The 22,725-nt window shown below is 39.0% G+C and overlaps 2 protein-coding genes across 25 annotated transcripts in view; one reads left to right on the forward strand and one right to left on the reverse strand.

The window, feature by feature from the left end:
* The window catches only part of LOC126960839 (cytochrome b-c1 complex subunit 7), a 1,171,628-nt gene that overhangs the window by 451,283 nt on the left and 697,620 nt on the right, over positions 1 to 22,725 (forward strand). Inside the window, exon 1 of one of the 22 annotated variants that reach the window (XM_050800591.1) lies at positions 3,014 to 3,017. The exons of the other annotated variants lie outside the window; for them this stretch is intronic. The gene's annotated coding sequence lies outside the window, so the exon portion shown is untranslated. Of the gene's footprint in view, positions 1 to 3,013; positions 3,018 to 22,725 lie in introns of those variants that run through there. 22 annotated transcript variants of the gene reach the window in all.
* CPQ (carboxypeptidase Q) overlaps positions 1 to 22,725 on the reverse strand; it is a 498,229-nt gene that overhangs the window by 192,700 nt on the left and 282,804 nt on the right. The window lies entirely within an intron of this gene.

The following is a 22,725-nucleotide window of genomic DNA, read 5'->3' on the forward strand; positions in this document are numbered from 1 at the left end:
TCTGTTTTAACTCTATAACAATTTACGAATTTTAATCTCCATAAGTTCCTTCAGGAAACAGCAATACAGTAGGACATATTTTAACCTTGCCTTTGGCCCTCTTATTACAACACAGTCATTAAGACCTGCGTTTCAGAGGCAAGCAGGCCGGGATTTGAAGTCCACCTCTGCCACTTACTAGGAATCTCAGCAAGCTGCTTGAGCTCTCTGTGCTCCCTCTTTTGTGTATCTAAAAATGGATGTTAACACATCTGTCCACAGAGTTGATGTAACAGCAATTGCAAGGAAGGTCCTAATGCATTGCCTAGTATCCAGGGTATGCTCAATCCATCTAGCGTCCTAATCCATTTTAGAATTTATTTACATATTTTATTGTTTTCATAATGCCCAATTGTTATGGTGTATGTTCTTGGTAAAAGTGGCTCTGATAGTAGTTCTGAAGCAGTTGAGAGGCAAGAGACACACTCCCCTGGTGGTAGGGGGCTGGGAAATGGAGATGGGGTACATAGTTTGAAAATAAAAAAGCCTCCCATTTCAGATTCTCACAGATTTCTACTGGGGAGAGGGGAAGAGGAGACCCTCCAACTTCAGCCTTCAGCTGAGAAACACTGGCCTTTCTAATGGCAGAGACCTTTTTATTTCCTTCCCATGTATTCCTCACAAGGCCTGGCATACAGCAGAGTCAATAAATCAATCTGAGTTTGTTTCTGTTTCATAATAAAATATGATTCAGAATCCAGTTAGTTCAGTTCCTTAAAGAAAACAATATTATGTTTTGTGATCAATGCATAATTAAAACAAATTTCCCATTAGTTCCCCTGACCTTTACAATTTTAGTCACATAAACCCATTAAAGAAGTTTATTCTCGACTACTGTGTAATGTAACGTATTTTCTCTCAGTGATGAGTATAAACAATAAGTACATTAAAAAATGATGAACCTTTATTATAGTCTTCAAAGGTCAGAATCATACAGAGCTATGGACAAGAAATTAGGATATAAATATGCTTAAAATGCTTCAAAAGTAATGGTGAGACTTCTGGTCAACATGAAGCAGCAAATTCACACCATTATAAGCCTCCCTCTGTTCCAAACATGTGATAATTAGAGATGAAACATAAAAAGTCAACACAGAAAGGTTATAGTTTGTCTCCAAGAACCAGATAAACATATCTGTGGACTAGAAATGCATTAGAATCACAAGCAGTGAGTAAGTCTGAAGCTAGGGAACCTGCAAGGCTCCAGATTTAGAAGCCAGCACTGACTGCTGGGCATTCTGCTCCTACAGGATAAGAGAATCTAAAACTGGCTCACTGGAGATAAGGAGACCTAAGCCAGGTTAACTGTAAAGCCAAACAAGGAGGTTGGGCTAATAAGAAGCAGCTAAAAACAAAACTGCAACAACAACAACAAAAAACATGACACACTAAGAGGAAGAGTTTTATAAAAATTTGAGCCTGTGGGGGAAAAGTTGACAAAGATGTTATTCAGAACCAGGCACAGAATCAAACCACCTGCTGGCTTGGTAACAGAGTATGTGATATCCCCAATATCACCATTGGCAAGGATGGCTGATAGAACATAATAAAACCTGGGTCTGTCCTTGAAGTCTTTCAGACCAGACAAAAGTGATCACAAAACCTCATGGAAAACAAGAGTAAGCCCAGAGAGAGGGGAAAAAAAGGTAATAAAAAGTGAATGTAAAATCATCCCACTCAAAATGAGTCAGCAAACAAAAATTCCAAAACCCCTGAAAAGGTATAATACTAAAAATGTCAACAAGAATTAAAGCATATGAATACAAAAAAAAAAAAATCAAGAAAACACAAAGGAAGACAGTAAGAAAGGAAAAGACAGACAAAAGGACTATAGGACTAAAAGAAAACAACTAATGAAATGGCAATAATAAATCCTCCCCTTCCCAATCATTACACTAAATTTTAATGAATTGATTTCCAATCAAAAGACATAGAGTAGCTCAATGGAAAACAATTACAAAATACCCAACTACATGCACTCCACCAGGAAATTCACTTTAGACTTAGTGACACATACAGGGTGAAAGTGAAGGGCTAGTAAAAAGTATTCTAAGCAAATGGTAACCAAAAGAATGCATGGGTGGCTATCCTTAGACAAAACATACTTTGAGTCAAAAACTATCACAAGAGACAAAGAAGGACATATATAACGATTAAAAAGGTCAATCCATCAGGAAGATATAGGAATTATAAATATATATGCATGCAACATCAGAGCACCTAGATATGTAAAGCAAACACTGACAGAACTGAAGGAAGAAACAGATAGCAATACAATAATAGTAGGAAACTTCAATACCACACTTTCAGTAATGGAGAGGACATCAATACAGAAGATAAGTAAGAAAACAGAGGACGTGAATAATACTATAGATCAAACAGACCTAACAGATACATATGGAACATTTCACCCAGCAGTAGCAGAATACACATTCTTCTTAAGTGCCCCCAATCTTTCTCCAAGGTAGGTAACTTGCTAGGTTACAAAAAAAGTCCTAACCAACTTAAGAAGATAGAAATCATACTAAGTATTTTTTTCTGACCACAATGGAATGACACTAGAAATTAACAGCAAAAGAAAAACTGAAAAATCTACAGATATATGGAAATTAAAGAACACACTTTTAAATAGCCATTGTGTCAAAAAAGAAATCAAAAAGGAAATTAGACAATATCTCAATATAAACAAATGGAAACACAATATATCAAAACTTATGGGCTGCAGTTCACAAATTGGAAAAATTAATACTGTTAAAATGTTCATACTATCCAAAGCAACCTAAAGATTCAGTGTCATCTTGTAACTGAACACAGGTCTGGCCACTCACTGCTTGCAGACTCCAATTAACAAGGAAGAGGTCCAGTAGAAAGAAAGTTACTTTATTAACCAGAACTAGTAATGGGGAAGTGGCCAGATTCCCTATCTAAAGTAACCACTTTGAGTTTCTAGGAAGAAGGTAAGTATTTAAAAAGGGGGGGCTTGATGTGGAAGGCAAGCAGGAGTTGTGCTAAGTACTAGATCTGCGTATCTTTTTTTTGGTGGCTATATTGGGTCTTGGTCCACCTGGAGCATGGGCTGGCATCATCTCAACAATGGCCAGGTTGTTGACTAGCTACCTGAGGTTATCTGAAATTTCGCAGCAGGGTTTCCGGGTTTGGTCTGCCTGTCTCAAGATTAAGTCCCAGAACTTTAAGTAAGCACATAATTAGATACTAGCATACAGTTAGATAATGATGGGAAAGAAAGGGACATGAAGTCTTATTTTAAGGTTAAGGGGAAAAGCTTCTGCAGTTGGCTTCAAGGTTACATCTTGTGATTAGGGAGAAAAGAGAAAGGAGAAAAAAAGTTTTAAAATGCATTTTTGAAGCCAAGCTGCTTGGTTACAATCCCTATCAAAATCCCAATGGCAGTTTTGTTGTTGTTGTTGTTGTTTTTACAGGCATAGAAAACACAATTCTAAAATGTATATGGAACCACAAAAGGCCACGAATAGCCAAATCAATTATAAGAAAAAACAACAAAGCTGGAAACATCACACTTCCTGATTTCAACATATATTACAAAGCTACAGTAATCAAAACAATGTGGTACTGACATAACAACAGTCATATAGACCAATGGGAGGAGACAATGGGGATACATTTGAAAAATGTGTCATTTAGGCAATTTCGTTGTTGTGCAAGCACCATAGAGTGTACTTAACAAACCTAGATGATATAGCCCACTCCATTATAATTTTGTGAGACCACTTTCACACATGTGGCCTGTCATTGATCAAAACAGCATTATGTGGCACATGGCATATATACATGTTCTTAGTCAAATATATTTGGAAAATGCTGTACCGATATATCTCATTGTAGAGAAACCGTTGAATGATATTTTATGCAGCATTTCTCAAATGTTATATCCATGCATTCACCAAGAATTTACCAAACCACTGTGTGCTGGCCACCATACTATATACTGGGGATACAGCAATTAACTGACAGACAATGGCTCTGTTCTTCTCAGTTTCTAATTGGAGGACCGTCAATGTACAAGTTAACAAAAATAATTCCAGAGACTGACACATGCTGTGAAAAAATAAAATCAAGTGATATGACAGATAGTGGCAGAGAAATCAGTGGCCAGAAAAAGGCCTTTCCAAGAAAGTAAGGTTTGAGTTGAGACTTGATTGTTAAGAGTTGGCCACATGAAGCTCTGAGAAAGAGATCTACAGCCAAAGGGAGCAGCTGAAGCAAAGTCCACAGGGTCAGAATGAATTTGAGTGCTGACATCTTTCTTCACAAGTTAGATTAAGTGGCATAGTGACCCAGAAAGCTCCATTTAGGGAATCTTGAGGTACCAGAAATACTAGTTTAATTTGGATTTCAGAATTATGGATAGGCATGTTAATTTAGAAAAATCAAAGAAATAAGAAAACACTACCAAACAGATTCATCTTGCTGATAATAATTTTCTTTCAATTAGTGAAATGTGATATATTAAATTCAGAAGTCCCAAGAAATATTCAATATAGCAAACTAAAATGACAATTATTTTCTAGAATTATTTTTCTAATTATCAAATAATTTTGCTTTGGAAATGAAAGCAATGCAAGTATCTGTTATAGAAGTCCTCTGGAATGGAACTAAAAGGGAAGAGTCGTTTTTGAAAAAAGTCTTTCTGCTATGAAAAACTGGCAGATGAGTGCTGAAGATGAAATCAAATGGAATAGGAGCTGGATAACCAGGGAGACATAAGCAGGGATATATCTTTTCACAAAGTTAATTGGAAAACCAGCATCATAGAAAGCGGGCCTGATATGTGCAGTCTGTGGTGCTGGTATCATCAACAGGTCAGCATGACCCAGGGATTCTGCAGTGCATGAAATGAGCAGCCACTGCTGAAGGCAAGTCACCTGGAAGTCACTTGAGCTGACTACAATTCACAGCATCACCCGTGTTGAACAGAGAGCAAACACAGGCGAACCTGAAAGCAAGCTAATAGTGTGGAGAACTTGCTTAAGAAAGAGGACATGGTTTAGGAGCAAGAAGAAACCAGTTAATGGAGACTTCGCCCTAGGCATATAGGATAAAATGGGGACAAGAGAACAAGTTAATAGGAAGGGTTTTATTTTAGTGAGAAATGAAACATCATATCATTAAACAGATTATCTTACAGAAATATATTGTAATACTTCCAACTTCAAACCTAACTTGAAAGAGGTGCCAAATTGGATATAGGTGAAAACATAACCAGGCTCCTAGGCACTCTTTCATCTTGGAAAAAAAAAAAAGACAGCTCAATCAAATCTTGTATGGAATGGAATGCTTTGTTTAAATCAATTTCCTGATTAGATAGATTAGATTTTTAAAATACAGTTGTCAATCCTTCTTAAAGATATCAGCTAAGATCAATGGAACACAACAGACAGCGCTGAAGCACATCTGTGTATGTGTATACAAAATAATTAAGTTTGTTGTAAAAGATGTACCATAATACCAACATACCATCTGCATTATGAAACATCCACAACAATGGAAATTCAAAATGAGATAACCCTCAGTTTTATATTTGCTCCCAACATCCTCATGGATCTCCCCATACCCACTTTTGAGACTACTGTGCTCTCTGCCCCCGCTGACCCTGGCTGAACAGCAACCATGATCTCTAGGAGAGCAGGGCCCATGGCCATCCTGCTTATCATCCAATCTCTGGTTCCTTAGAGCACTCAACAAGCATTAGTTCCCCCAGAGGTCTTTTCTTCCTAGGGGGCTGACACTGGACATAGGAGATACAAGCTCTTCGATGAGCTTTAAGCAGTCCAATTCTGCAGTCTAATTCTACAACTTCTGGGAACACTGAACAAAACTTCACCTGGAGACATGATGACGAGTGCTGGGGTGTAAAGTGAGTCCTGTAGCTTCAGCTACTGCTAAAAGTGAAGGGAAGTTTTTTTTTTTTTTTTATACCCTCTAGGAACTATAATCCATAAAAAAAAAAAAAAAAAAAAAAAAGGAATTCGAGGTATTTTCCCACTACTTAGGCCACTGGAAGAATTTTTTAGATTGAAAGGAATAAATATGCAAACACTGTAACCTTTTAGAAGTACAACTGTTTAAAAAGAGTATACTAGCAAGCTGCTCAAATATTCTAAAACAATGAGCAGCTTGACATTTTTCAATCCAATATTTTAAAACTCAGATCCACATGTGCACTGGAAATTAATGCCATTTGTTCAACAATGATAGACTTGATTCATATCCACGCTCGTACAGTGGATTATATTTGCTGATTTCATTAAACCTTCAAAAGGTTACAGCTGGTTGACATATGAAAAACTCCACACCTCCAGAACAGGAAATTTTGTACGAGTCCTTTTTTTAGATTATTTTTTTAAATAACAAAACTACACTTCAGAAAGAAATGGTAAAGCATAGGACTCTGTTCCTTACTAGCATTGATTATATTTTCAAATTTTTATTATATCAGGATATACTAACGAGATGACAGAAGCAGGGGGTCATGAACAAATGGACTGAGCACACTAGAGACACCTCAGAACTCCCAGAACTGCCTGGAGGGGACTTTGGAGGGAGGCTGCAGCTCTTGACCCAAGGCTGTAGGATGCAAAACTAGGCATGAACCATAATGAGACTACTTTTGGAATCTTGGTTGGTGGGCCAGAGGATATTTTGATCATAGACAGGACTCAGGTTTCAGTACTAAATAATATCAATTGTCATACTGTGTTTTTGATAACACTAAAAAAAGAAAAATTCTCAAGAGGAATTGTAGCAGGACTAACAGAAGGCTGTATAACTCCAGAGAGATCGAAGCCAGCCTTTAAATATGCTTTTTAAAGTACTTGAATCAGGAAAAAAGAACTTCTTGACCATGCCAGAGACATATTATGATCAATGTGGGTTAAATGAGGGCTTCCAAAATCATGACAGTAATTTCTGCAGTAAGATCTTTAACATCTATTAATGTACAAAACCTTCCAGCCTAAAAGGTTTAGTAACACAAATAACTATTACATTGTCAAACCCTGAGTGACAGTAAGAGTCCCGGAATTAACCCCAATACGCATTAGAAGCTTCAACTACTGTACCTAGACACATTTTTGAAAAATTTCACAAACATACAAAAAGCTACAACACTTCTCACAGTGGTTATGTTATGACCCTACAATGCCCTTCAGGTATCTATTTTTCTACTCTTTTGAAAATGGAGGTTTCTTCAGATTCCTAATTTCCTCAATTATTTCATTTTAACTTAAATAAACCAAGAGGGCCAGCCTGCTACTTTCTTGCTGTGCAACATTATACCCGTTACTTAGCATCCCTGTGCCTTGGTTTCTTAACTATAAAAGGAGAAGAGTAATAATACTTAAAGTGCTGGTTATTATGAGTATTAGCAGGATATGCAGAAATCGTGTGGAACAAGGCCTGACCCATGGTAGTCAGTTATCAATGATTTGTATTATTTCAACTGTATCTATGGATTGTATGGAAATAGGTCCCACCGTGATATACAGAGAAAATAATACATAGGATCTTTATAACAAACTTAATTATTGTGTACACACATCCACGGATGCACCTCAGGGCTGTCTGTTCTGTTCCACCGATCTTAGCTGATATTCAAATTGTTAATAATTTACTTCCAGGTCATTCAGCTCTTCTAATTAAAATTCTGGCCTGGGATTATCTGTTATTTTACAGTGAAGTGCTAGAGGTTTTCCAAAGAAAGAGGATTTGCATAGGTTTGGAAGGCCAGCTGCTGACTCCAGCTTTCTATCATTCAAGCCACTGGACATTACCAGGATCCAATGGGAGCCTTCTAGAAAGCCAGGTCTCTAGTAAATAATATATCTAGAGTCCTCTCAAATAGAGCTCAACTAGATTAGCTATACGTACATCATAGGAAGGTCTGGATGCAGCTCCAAGAGGTGACATTAAGAGTCATATTCAAAGTTATTTCCTGAAGTAAAGGCAAAGAGCCAAAGGGAAGAATGACAAAGAGGCACTAGACTGAATTTTTCCCAGTGTGGCTCTTAGAGCACCAGCATCGGAATTGTTGTGGCATCTGCATCAGTGCAGACTCCTGGGTCCCACCCCGGATCTAGTGAATCAGAATCTGAGCCTGGGTCCCAGGAATCTACATGTTTTTGTTGTTGTTGTTTGTTTGTGTTTAAAGGAATATACATTTTAATCAAGCACTCAGATTATTGTAATAGATGCTGCATTTCCAGAACTGCTCCAGATATTCCACCCAGGTCATGGGACTGAGCCATAAACATATGTTGTTGGTGACGGATCTTCTGTATCAGCTAGAGGAGCCATAGGTTGTTTGGCCTATGTGTCACCTCTTTTATACCCCAAGGGTCTCTTTATTCATTTGCTTGGTCCCTGAACCCAACCCAGCCTCAAACAGAGAAACGAACACTACAAATCTCACTGGGACCAAAGAAGGCAACCGGGCAGAGCGGGCCACTCTGAAAACTTCGCTCCAAGTACCCTGCCTCTATAGGATTCCTTCCTTAACATGCATCTGGCAAGATGATCAAATTCCCATTTAAAAAACAATTGTAGGGGCTTAGGCTAAGACAGTAAAGTTTGCAAATCCAAACTCAGCCCCCTGCTTTATGGGGATGAAAGAAGGGAATGGGATATGGTAAAATATCAAATAATTGCATTTTATGGTTTACTTGTGAAATCAAGTTAAACAGTCTTTGGAAGGGCAATGCTATTTGAGATTCTGCCAACAAAAGTAGCCAAATTGTTTCTCTAAATTATGAATGAGGAATATACCATTTTCAGTTATTTAGATATTGCCAAATAAATTAATATTCTTCAGAGGAAAGGATAAGGTTAACATTCCAGCTCATATATCACCATTAAAAAGATTCAGTATTTCAGCAGTAGCTTAAATGGCTAAACACCTTCCTCTTTGGCTTATTTGCCTTATTATCACTCTTTATCAGTTCAGTTTTCTTGCATTTCTATATTTAAAAATATAAAAATGATTAAATTTAATTCATGGGTATGAGAATAGGACTTAGAAATGCATTATGTATGTAAAGATACAAAAAATGAGGTGCTTACCTCATCGAATAAAATTACAAGGTTTCATTCTAATTGTTTTAGAATCATGGTTCTCAGTTATATTCATGACATCCCTAGCAGGAAAGAAAAACATAATCTCTGGCAGGATGGACTAGGAGACCTAGAGGGGCCTGGCAAATTTTCCAGGGTTCCACAGCATGTTAGCTGAGAAACCCTCAGTTCTAAGCTGCCTTGGTTGCTCCATCTACCCAACCTCATACTGACACTCAATAACAACTCATTACTACTAATAGTAACCATATTGTACAGTTTTAAGACACACTGCCATGCTTTGGACAGGAGCCTACAAAGAAAGAACTCTTTATAGAGTGCAAACTAGGGCAATATATGGGCAGCTGAAAGTCTCAAGCTGATTTACATGCAAGCCAGTCAGGACGAAAGATTAAAAGAAACTAGGAACCCAGGCAAATTCAGCTGAGCTCTGGCATGCAAATAAAGTTTACAAATGAGAAAGACATCAAGTTTATAATAGTAAGAGTGCAAGGCCAGCACAAGTTCAGCCAATCCCAGCAGCTTGTTAAAAGCAGTTCTCCCCTGCCCTACTGAAACTGTTTTCTGATTTCAAAGTTACATAAGCCTATCAGCAGCAGCAGCAGCAGCACCAGGGCACTCCATGTATTACCCACATTCCATCCAGCTAATTACCAAGTGCCAGACAGGCTTCTATGGGAGAGGGCTGAAAGCAATTTTGTAAGTCCCTGTGTTTTCATTTATGTGAATTTCTCAGCTTTTCTAGGTCAGAGAAACACTGGGTGATTACAAGCTCTTACTTATATGGAAGGATGAAAAAGCATGCTGGCTCATTTTAAGGAGCTGACACCACTTCCCAAGATATGGGGAAAGAAGATGAAGTGTTTGAATGAATCCAAAAGGTACTCTTTTTAAGTAGAATTAATTGATAGGAGATTTAATGTCTCCTGAAGGAATCAATAAAGAGATCATATGAGGTACTCTGAGTATTAAATTACCAAAGAAGACCAACTCTAGTAATAAAAGATGGGCTAGTTGATAGAAATTCAACTCCATGTAGCTCTTCCTACACTACAATGAGTAAAGAGCTGAAAACATTTTATAGTATTGATTTTTTCATTCATTTAGCAAATACTCAGTAGAGCCTACTTTATCTTAGGAAGTGAAGTGAACTCAAGAAATACAGAAGTCAAGCTTCCTTCTCTCACTCCAGAAGCCATCTGTCCATTCTTCATCATCCCATTTGCAGGCTACACAGTAATAATTCATTTGTCTTCTCCACTAGGTTTTAGCTAATCAGTGAATGAATACATAAAAGAAGCAAAGAAAGAACAAAACTAAGGAGGTCTTGAAAGACTTCAAGACAAATTGTGTGAAAAAAAGAGAGGGAGAGCAAGATGGAGCACTATTCCTTTCAAGAGGACACACCATCCGGTTTGCTGTGAAAGTCAAATTTGTAAAAAGAAATATTTGGAGAACTGATGGTTTTCTCTTTCTGTGTGTGAGCTAACTTCTCCATATGGCGCCAATGCTAACCATCAGTTTTATGAAGCATGATTTGCATGTGGATTTCTATTAGAATCACATTTATTTTAGAGTTGGAAAGAATTGAAAGGTCCATTTAGCAGACTTGTTTTAATGTCTTAACTATTTTTAAATACAATTTATTAGTAGACAACATAAACTTACGGAACAATGAGGCAAAAAAAATAGGGCAAGAAAGGTCATTTTTACAGAGAAAAGTAGAAAAATATTTATTATGATAACAGAGTCAGACTCTCATTAAGTTTTTGCTTGGTATCCCTGAAAAGAGTATTGGTGGCAAAAAGTTAAGACTTCTGCAAATACCATGCACTAAGGAGGAAAAGGAAGAACCAGAATTCTTATATACTTCTAATAGGAATGTAGATTGGCATAATCTCATTGAAAACAATTTGACATTACCCAGCAAAGCCAAGTATGTGTAAACCTCGTGACCCAGAAATTCCACTCCTAGGTATATATCCTAGAGCAACTCTTGTATGTATGTGCCAAGATATATGGACAAAAATGTTCATAAGCAGCACTGTTTGAAACAACAAAAACTGGAAATGACCTAAAAGTCCATCAACAGTAGTATGGCGAGGTGAGTTGTGGCATATTCACACAATGGAGTGTTATAAGCTGTGAAAATAAATGAAGCACAGCTGCACGCTGCAATATGAATGCTGTGAAAAAAAAGCAAACTGTAAAAGACTATGTACAACTAAAACGGCAACTTTATAAAGCTTTTTAAAAAAGTAACTATACAATACACCATTTCAACATACTCATAGTATGGAAAAACTAATTTTAAAAAATATAAGAGAATTAACACAAAAAAATTCAGACTAGCATTGGCAGGGTGAAGGGACACAGGAAGACCATATAGCAGGGGACCCCAACCCCCAGCTAGCATACTGGTACCAGTCTGTGGCCTGTTAGGAATATAGCCGCACAACAAGAAGTGAGCATTACCGCCTGAGCTCCGCCTCCTGCCACTCAGATTAGTGGCAGCATTAGATTCTCATAGAAACCCAAACCCTATTGTGAACTGCACATGTGTGCTCCTTAGGTAATTCTAACTAATGCCTGATTGCCTGATGATCTGAGGTCGAATAGTTTCATTGACTAAGGTCAATGGTATTAGTGATCTTAGGTTGAGAGATAAATTTACAGATGACTGTTTTATTGCTAGGCTTCGTAACTTACATAGATGGTACATATTCTGTTGTATATACCAACTATTACATATAAAGAATTTTTAAAAGTTCAGATACCTTGTATGATGAAATACTAAGCAGCCAATAAATAGAATAATTAAATTAGATCCACACATACTAATGCAAAAAGACTTCAAGACAAATTGTGTGAAGAAAAAGTCCCAGAATAGTACTATAGCACAATCTCATTTCTGTAACAAGGAAGCACAGAAAGTAAAAGCTCCTAAAACTATATGCTATGTATGTATCTGTACAGGAGACCTTCTGTTTGTCCCTCCAATCCACTCTCCACCCTTCTCCACTCAGCTCTCTGGCTAAGGGGGCTGACCTGTATGGACTACATCAATAGGTTTTCGTGTTCCCTTGGCTTCCTATAGGGTTCAGTCAATGGGGGCGCTTAGAAGCAGAGAGTGCATTTATTCCCAGCCCCTTTCCTGTGGTTGATAAGAACTGGCTGCATCTCTCCATCAAAGGTCTCAGTGCCCATTAGAGGGTCCTTTCTGCAGGACCCTTTCTGTGTGCGGGTTTCCATGACCACTTCCTCTCTGTGCCCCTTCAGATTTAGCGTTGATAAACACGATCCCCGGTGCTTTCCCTATACCCTCTCTATGTCATATAAATACTCCCTTTATTAAATTAAACCTCAATTATCCTAATCTGGTTTTGTTGTTGTTGTTGTTTAGAGACCAAGGTCCTGCTCTGTCACCTAGGCTGGAGTGTAATGGCACCATGCTACTTCATTGCAGCCTCAAACTCCTAGCCTCAAGCAATTCTCCCATCTTGGCCTTCCAAAGTGCTGGAATTACAGGCATAAGCCACCACACCGGTCTAAATTATTCTAATTTGAATGTACCGTCTGTTTCCTACTGGAATCTCAACTGATACAATCATATATGGATATGCAAGCATAGAAAATGGACTAAAAAGATACACAAGAAAAGGTTATCAGTTGTTAACGCTGGTGAAAGAAGCTAGAATTTAAAGAAGAAGGAAAACATTAATGTTTTGGCCTTTGCATTTCTGTATTGTATAACTAACTTATTTCTAAGAGGAAAGTGTCATGTAGTTTTTTGGGCAAAACAAAATTTTAAGAGTTCAAAAAAATAATGATTTTTAAAAATGCACAAGCTGGGTAGTTTAAACAACAAACTGGGTTCATCTCAACATTCCCTGTAACTAGCACAGTGCCTGACTAGCACAGCATGACAGGAGCTTCTAAGGAATGCAGACACTGTAATCCTGTGAATATTAAACCTAAAAGATATCTTAGAAGCAAGCTTAGCTTCTGTAAGGTTTAGTAATAAGAGGGAAGGGAGAAACACCTCTAGAGTCGCTCAACAGAGGCTTCCTAGAAAATGTGGCAATTGACTACAGGTATAGGCAACAACTGGACTGTCAGCTGGATCCTGGACTGCACTGTGTATACAAAGCTGAGGTCCCAAGCCCTGTGCAGGCTGAACTGTGTCATGGTCCCTGGACATTCGAATTTTACTTGACCATATTCATACAAGTGTCTCTTCTAAGGTCTAAGGTCTGGCAGACTTCTAGTACTACTATCTCCTCTCTTGCTCCCCAGGGCCTGGAGGCATCTCTTGATTATGAACTCCAAGGCAAAATCCTTTGGCCACCATGCTATGACTACTGGACTGGACTCTTTCTGAGCACCTGAAGCTGGGGGTGGCCACCAACACCTGCCTTACCCCAGCAGGGAGATTAAATTCAGGTCCAGGCTCCTCCCATCTGGCCCACTCGGCCATAGAAAACTAGCTCTGGCTAACTCGACCTGTCCTTCAAAACTCAGATTAGATGGCACTCCCCCTGACAAGCCTTTCCTGATTCCCTGAGTTTAAGTGCTCTCCTTAAATGACCCAAAGGCACTGCATACTTCCTCTATCATAATATTTATTATACTATATTGAAATTGCCCATTTACTTGTGCGTAACCTCTCAAAAAACTGTAAACTTTTTGAGGGCAAGACTAAGCCTTATGCATCTCTCAGTCATAAGAGACAATGACATAAAGTAGGAGTCATTAAATACTGGAAAGAAAAAGGGAGGAAGGAAAGGAGGGAATGCCCAGAGAGGGAGGAGAGAGGGAGGAAGGAAGGAAGGAAGGAAAGATACCACATGCTGCTAGATCCACACATATGACAATACAAAATAAATGACCCTGCTTTATCTGCTCTAATGACCTTTAAAGCTTTGGGTATGGAGAAATCAAAGTAAAGATAAAGTAATACATACATCATATGCTTACTGAGAACCTTCTCTCCACCAATAACTGCCAGGGTGATATAATTGTGAGAAGAAAACAGACCATACTCCCTTCCCCAGTCTCATTCATACATGTGGGAAAACTTTGTTTTTCAAACTTCTTATGTTTCTAAATGTTTTCAGATATTTTCCAAATATCTCCCCAATATCTTTGGGATACTTAGATATTTCTGTATGTTTCTACTAATTGTTGACAGGCAAGAGGTTTTGTGAGGCTGAGTTAATCAGCACTTGGTACAACTATCAGAGACCTGTACTGGTTCCTCTGTGCTGAATTATCTCAAGAATTCTTTGCCAAAGTAATAAAAATTAAATTAATGTTTAATGTTTAATGTTGGCCTCTCTGTCTCTCTGATGGCCTTACTGAATTCTGTGGTATTTAAAGCATCATGGAAAGTAAATAATGAAGGTTTGGTGTTGCTTTTTTAAACACAAATTAAACCATTAAGCAAATGAGTCAGAAATTATATAAAAGAACATTAGGAATTGAAATGGACCTAAAAATGATTTCTAGAAGATGTTAGGCAAAACTTCCATCCCATTCAGTCCAGAAATACTGCATTAGACCCATAGTAAATAGAGCTACCTTTTAACTACCTGCCGCCACCCTTACCTCCTTCCAATGTGGGCCCACTGTACCCCATTGCCGCACTGCATCCGGGTGAGGGAATGCAGCACTTCATTCTTAACACACAAACCCTAAGTGTTCTCCAGGCACAAGAGATCTACACAAAAAGGCCACAAAAATGGGAGAAAGAATATACACAGAATTACAATTTCCTATCTGATGTTCACTACTTGGGCTCATAACACATTGGTTATGTTCATGAGAAAGATACGCAATGCATTGTTTAAAAAAAAAAAAAAAAGGTAGACAAATTTGGAAAGCCCAGATGGGAGGATAATGAATTCGCATCAACTTTCAATTGTCTACATGTGGTTCACTAATGGAAACCTTTTCATCTCAGGCTGAGTTCCTGGCCATCATCAGGACAGAACTTACAAGTAAAGTACCTTTAAGCTATGCCACAAAGTAGATAACTATTTTGTGCTATAATTTGAGGGGGCCTAAAAAATCCTGAAATGCAAAATCTCTACCTTATCTAACCCCCTTACTGGCCTTTCCATGATACCTCAAATTTCCATGTTATACTCAACTAAAACACGTACAGTCCTTCACAAAAGGCTAATGCTATCAGGAATACAATACCTTAAACTGTTATCAGCTTGTGGTGGGTTGTGTGAGGGTGATATGTGGGTGAGTGAACACATACTAGCTTAACATCCATTTCCCTCTCTTTTGGAAACAGAACCTGTTAACCTCTTGGGAACCTCCTCTTCCCCACTCTCATCCATGGTTTGGGTGAGACTGACCTTGAGTTCTGGTTTCAGTGGTGGGTATGTGACCTAGTTGAAGACTATCACAGTTCTATAACCCCATCACAATGAAAAAAGGCACATCTCAAGCCAAACTAATGAAAGCCCTATCTAGGACCTATGCCAGAGACATTTCTCTATTTTTCTTGGGATGCCAAGATGGTAGGATATAAGCCTGTTGCCATTAAGGCCTTTTGGACACTATGTGTAGGATATAAGCCTGTTGCCATTAAGGCCTTTTGGACACTGTGTAGGCAGCTTGCCTGAGAATGAAGCCACACTGAGAAAAGTTAAGCCTTGTGAAGGAGAGGCAAACACCTGCCATCTTCTGGAAACCTGGATTCAGCCCTAACAAAACTCTTCAGTTACACAAGCCAATAACTTCCCTGCTTGTCAAACAAGTTTCTCTAGGTGTTTGACGTTTAAAATCCCAAGAGTCCTGATTAATACATAGGTATTGATGCCCTAGGTTAAGGAATCAAAATGTATGGTAGAGAGAAATGTAGGCTGCATAGTGGAAGAAAGAACACAACTGGAAGATCGCGATGATCTGTCTCTGTTCCTTTTCTGCCCATAAGTGCTTATCCTTGGGTATGGTCCTTCATAATAAAATAAGGGGGCTTAAAATAATGAACTCCAAGCTCTCTCTAAGCTTTGACATACTGTGCTTCTAGGTATGCTTTGGAGGGTGGAAAGAAGAATCAAAAAGGAGCTGCTCTACAGGGCATATTTTGTAGGCTTGCAAAGTAGGTTGGGAGTCGGGGGCTTGTTTAGCCCAGCTGGCAGCAATGTTCAGGCAAGAAAGGTGGGTTGCTCACAATAAGATGAATGGTCACACAGATTAACTTCAATGACTTGACAATTTTGCCAGAACCAGTCCTGACTATCAAAGAAACAAACTTCTGAGCTGAAGTCAAGACCTTCCTATTATCCATTCTTCTCCATGAGTAAGGCTGCCCCAGAGGTGAGGAGATGAGGGAAGCGACTGAAATACCTAATGTGTGACTTGGCCCCTTTTGCTCAATCATGCCCCTGCCTGGAATGCCTTCTTCACTTAGGTCCCCGTGTCTAACACCTACTTAGCCTTCAGCATCGAGCCAGAGGGCTTTCTCCTCCACAAAGCCTTCCCATGCCATAGCACCACACAGTAATCTCTCTACCGTCTTTAATCCTAGGTTGCTTGTTGTGTGTTCCTCTCACTTAAAAATTACCTGATTCATTCATGGGCCTCACTGCACTGATGGGAGACTTCAGAGAATGCCAGACATGACGTGCCCAAGGGCACCCAGCTTCTCAGGGATAGTCAAATGAGAATCTAGGTCCCTAGACTCCACACGCAGAGCTCTTCCCTCCATATCCACTGATGGCTCCTACTACTACCTTCTCTTCATGCTCCTGTTGCATTTTCACTTCTTATGGAATGCCGTCCAGGTGCTAGGCACTGTTAGGTTCCTTATGAACATTTTCTGCAACCATTACAGTTGCGGTAGAGGTACATATCACTATTCCCATTTTATAGATGAGGCACAGAGAAGCCAAGTTATTTGCTTGAGACCACAGAGCTAAGGACAGGAAAAGCTAGGATTTGAAACCAGGGCTATGTGGTTGTGAAGCCATTTTATTTTTCTTCTCTATCACCATCATCACCATCAATACCACATGGTCATCAGTGCTATTACTAAGCAAGCAGCAGGAAACTTAAAGACATTACCTTACATTGGCTCCACCTTGCAACACAGGTGTTAATCCCATTTCATTTTACAGATAAGGTCACTTCCCCCAGGAAGCCTTTGCTGACCACCACACCCTGGAATAGGATGGTGCTCCTCCTAAGTGTTCCTCTGCCCTGTGTGCTTCCTCTCCCGATTTTAGAATTAATTTAGTGCCTCGGAAATACCAGTGTTTAGTCTCCTCCTGTGAATTAAACACAACTTGTGGGTGTTAGCATGTCTTGTCAATTACTTGTTCGGTAAACAATTGTTGAATGAATGAGGTTGACAAAGTCCACGAGAAGCTACTGCTGATGATATAGGACCACTTTCCATTTCACCCTGGACCTTCCAACCATTTACTACAGGAGGGAGCATCCACTTCCACACAGAGCAAGAACAAATGGGCCTGGGCTGCTGAGAAGAGCAGCATAAGGGAAAAGCTGTCTGCCTCTGACTGGAGCTACACACTTGGCATTTTCTCACCAAATCTGGTATTCATGACCTTGCTGGGGCCTACTGAAAGCCAAATCGAAGCTACTTCCAAGAGACAGATGGCAAAAGAGCATAACATCTGCCAGGCCTTTCAAATCACCAATTCCCCAGGTGAGGGCTTGTGGTAGCTCTTTGCAAACATTCAGTGGGCCTATCTGAGGCATGCAAGGATTCTACCATCTGAAAGAGTTGACAAACACCATCTCTTTAATCTATTTTGGCAATTCTTAGAGAATAAATCAACTAGCGAGAAGCCAATGGTTGCTAGAGTGTGGTGTGAGTATTTTAGGAAAGAACTTAATTCCTTATTACATGCATTGGAATCACAGCATTAAACCCAATTCCACAGCTGTCTACTCACTCATGCAGACATTTGTCCAACAAATATTTATTGCATACCTATTAAGAATCAAGCACTCTCCTAGATGCTGGAAAGATATTGGTGAACAAACAAAATCTGATATCTCAAACAAACTCTCTTACCTGAAAGAGGCTGTTCATGAAGCTATTTGTACTCACTGGGGTCAAAGCACAGACAATTCATAACATAACGTAGCACATCTTTTGAAAGGCAGGAGGACCAAGGGGGAAAGGGTCCAAGAACACGTAATTCATGATGACTGGAAAGGCAGGTTAGGGCTGGGTTGTTATGAGTAGGGAAGAAACATAATCAGCTTTGTGTAGTAAAGTGGCATTTAGAGCAACGATGCCATTTAACGAACTCCAGTTCATATAATTAGAATGCATGAACTAGAGCTAGCTATATCAATGCGGGTGAATCTTTAAAAATGTAATAATAATACTGTTGAATAAAAATCAAGTTGAAAATGGATACACACTTTATGATGCTGCTTGTTTAAAGTTATAATACTAAAAATCAATAACTATGTGGTTTATGAGAACATGCATATATAATAAAAATAATCAAAATATATATGGGACTAATATATACAAAGTTTTAATAAATTCTATAGGGAAGAAAGGGAAGAGACCAGGAAATACTGGGTAAAATTCCAACTATACTTGCACTATTTCCCTTCCTTCCTTCCTTCCTTCCTTCCTTCCTTCCTTCCTTCCTTCCTTCCTTCCTTCCTTCCTTTCTCCCTCCCTCCCTCCCTCCCTCCCTTCCTTCCTTCCTTTCTTCCTTCCTTCCTTCCCAAGTTATCTGATGAAAACATAGCAAAGTGTTAACCATTCACTCTGGGTAGTGAATGTATACATGCTGGCCTTTTTCTGATTTTCTGTATTTAAAAAAAAATGTTTGAAAAAATTTTAAATTAAAAACCAAAAATTATTTTAAAAAGAAAGGAACATGGAACAAGCTAGGGATCCAGAAATCTAGAATAAAAGATCTCAAATTTCTCCCTGAGGAAGTTGCTGATTGGCTAAAGGGAAATAGTCCAGAGGGATCTGTAACTATGATTCAAGGCAACAGGGCTAAACTAGCACCAGATAGATCTTTGTCTGTTCAAATCTTTCACCAAATCAAGATGCTATGTGATGCCTCTTTTCCCAGCCCTACCAAATGAAGTACCTTCTTTTTGGGCAATTATTCTCATAGAACTCTTTTTGGAGATTGGGACAGAGAAGAAAGCAATAGTCTCAAAGTTTGAGATACTCAGGCCACTGTCGTGTTAGTCCCTGGGCTCCACTATGCAAAGTCACAGGATGGCTGCAGGTGTTTAGGGAAGGGACTCCAGCTGAAGAAAGGGAAGTCATACTAAAGGAAGCTAAGACTGTAGTGGCATCCTTCCTGCTCTGTCTACTCTGAAGGCAAAGCTTCACCCAGCCTAGGTGATCCTAGAAGTGTATCAGGCCGAGGAGAGTTAGCATTCCAAGTTAGCAAATGAAACAGGAGCAAGAGGAAGTGTGGGACTATAAAAAAAACAAAAAAAAAAAAAAAAAAAAAAACAAGCAATAGTGTTGTGGAAATAGTAAGGCAATTTTTTCTGGGGCCACTATAAACTATAGGACCAAAACTTCATTTTTTGCCAAAACTTCTTTTTATAAGGAAAACACATACTTGTCCTTTGTGGCATAATAGAAAAGTTAAAGGGAAGTAAACAGAAAGAAAATTGAAAGCAAAACCATTTTACCTATTTCATGTTTGAACCTAGCATGGCTGTAAGGCAAAAAGGCTTTCATCCCTAGGATACTCTGTAAGTGGAGGCTTGTTACCTAGTATCTAATAGCATGCATGATCTTTGCTTCAACCAGTCCCTTATGGGGAAGAAGGAAGGGCAGCCTGAATCCTGTATGTATGTTTGATGAAAGGTCAATGTGGCCTTCAGTGTGTCGTAGCCATCGACAGAAGAGGGGTGAAGAACACTCTTGGGTCTCCTCCCATCCTTCTGTTTTGGATGTTCAGCACACTCCTGGAGACCATCTGTCAAGGTGGATGATGCAAAGGAATTTTATAAGACTTAGCACACTGATGTCTGTCTTTGCCCTATAAATGTCTCTCTGTGGGAAAAAACATCTTCATTCTCATGGCAGTGTTCACAGACCTAAGTTCAAGGAGATAAAATCTGCTGACATTCCAATTGCCCATCAAAAGTTTTTCCTTATCTTGGAGTCCAACCAGATGATACATCTCCATTCCTATCCTTTTCCCAGGCATTCAAATGACAGGTGTCTGTATGATCCTGTGAAGGGAGTTGTCATTGTCCTCTGAATTCTGCAGTGACTGAAAAGTCATTACTGGGAGAACCAGAAGAAGAACGAAGTCTTTCCATCTAACCACTGGGAAACGGGTGCATGCCAATTATTATCTCCAATAACATATGTGGCTTAAAATTAAACATCTCCAAAAAAATCATCCCCACTGCCAGATATATATTTATTTATTACTTTTGGTAATCATGTTTGTGAAGGACTGACTTATACTCTGGAAACAGCTAACCAAAGAATGAAACTTCTGAGACAGCAAATCTGTGGAGTTCAATTCCACTGGGGGAGCTATCAAGTGAGACAAATGCTCTATCTCAACAAACTCTTTACAAATAAATGGATTAACTTTTCAATCTTTCCAAAAAATCACCTAGAAAAAAGGAAATTCAACAGTTCTCTCAGTTCCTCAACCAGTGAAGGTCTTCTAAGGAGTTCTTGTTGCTAGCCATCTGCTGGGCTAAAAGAAACATGGCTCCCTCTTTGCTCTGTGACTTTCTCTGTATTTGACTCCTTGATCTTGGGCTCATGTGAAACTGAGGGATCTTAACAAGAGAAGATGAGATTGTATTTTCATTTTTCATTTCTGTTGCCATAGAAACCCCTATAGTTTCTGAATATGTCTCAGGGAACCTATATCTCCCTCTTAATCTTCTAACTGAGAAGTTCAGAAAGGAGAAAATTCTCGCCTCTTGGTTTTTTCACTGCTCCAGCTGGGAGTCTTACCTCACCCAAGCTTTGACCTGAACACAGCTCTCCCTTGAGTTCTCAGTACACAGAAAATGCTGTTTCCAAAGCATAGCAATTACTGTTAAGGAAACTTTTGCCTACTGAGATGCTCTAACACTCAGAGCTACCGAATTCTCTATCCACATTTTTCAGTGGATGCTTTCAGTTGGAAGCATACATGGGTAATTGTATCTCAGAGTATAATTCATTTGGGTGCTTATGTACACATTTCTGAAAATAAGACACTACAGTAAAATTACATTTGCAACCTAAACTCTGCAGTGTAAGGATAGATATAGAAAAATATTAAGCATGTTTCAGAGAGACAGTCAGAATTGGTGAGAAGCCATGTTTTGAGCTATGCTGAACAAAACTGTGAGAATATCTAAATGGATTTCTGAAATTCAGCCAAATGGGAGTAACAGGAGGAGGGAATCACACTCCAGCATGCAGCATTGGAGCTGAGAGACTTGCATTGAGGAAAGCATATTAGAAAGCCTAGAAAGATGAGCATCTTTGTTTAATCTGATAAAGCAAGTCAAAAGATCATGGGCAATAACTTCTTTACAATAGGACACAGCTAAAAATACACATTCAAACAGAGCAAAACATCTTATCTTCCAACATTCCTCCTCACCAATACAATGGATCACATCTGTTCACAGAGTCTTAAATAAGACCTTCCTTATGCTGACAAAATGCAATGTTATACATTCTATTCCTTTGCCTTTGAAAGGGCCTTTGTAGGCAGTTTTAGTCCTTCCCCTGTCCCACCCCAATAACCAGAAATAAAGCACCTGGAATTTTAAACTATCACTCATGTAAATCAGAATCATCTTCCATCATTCAAAAGCCTGAGCAAGCTCTTAATATAAATGCTTGTTAACAGTTCATTACAAAGTCATGTGCAAAATTGAGGTTGGCTGGGGAGAGGATCCTCTCATTGGGAATAAATTATAATTTTTTAAAAATATAGGTTTTAAATAATTTACAATTCCTTAAAAGCAACCTGAGTTGAGAAGTTTGGGGTTTGTGTTCAGACTCAGCAGAAAGCTTTCAGGCCCCAGACTCCTGAAATTAAAATCAGACCCAAATCCAAACAAATTGTTTCTTCTTATTTGCCACCCTCAGACTCGGAGTATAATTTTCCTTCATCAGGGTCTGAACTTCGGAAGTCAATCCTGCAATCATCTTTCAGTCTGTGAACAAAGTGAAGAGGAAACCTCTGCTTTTCACTGGGAGAATCAGTGATGTGGAGAAATCTGGCGGCTCTACAGAGCACAGCCCAGTGGCTGCAGCCTAAACACACAAGGCTGTTTACTTTCAGTTCTGGAACTGTTGAGTACAGAGGTAAACTGCTTAACTGTGTTTGCCTGCTTAGCATACCATGGGAAGAAGAACCTGATTAAGAGGCAAAGAGACAAGCATCTGATAAACATATTTCGCCCACAAATCACAAGTCTGCCTATCTGCTGCTAAACACAAGGTCAGCATCTCTTTCTGTCTCTCTCTCATGCAGTCCCCTCTTTTATATCAGGACCAAATTTTTGGCTTATTCTTACTTCGGAGTAGGCAGATACTAGATAGCTCATAAGAAAGGAACGATA

Source organism: Macaca thibetana, chromosome 8, assembly GCF_024542745.1.
Source record: "Macaca thibetana thibetana isolate TM-01 chromosome 8, ASM2454274v1, whole genome shotgun sequence".
NCBI classification, from domain to species: domain Eukaryota; kingdom Metazoa; phylum Chordata; class Mammalia; order Primates; family Cercopithecidae; genus Macaca; species Macaca thibetana.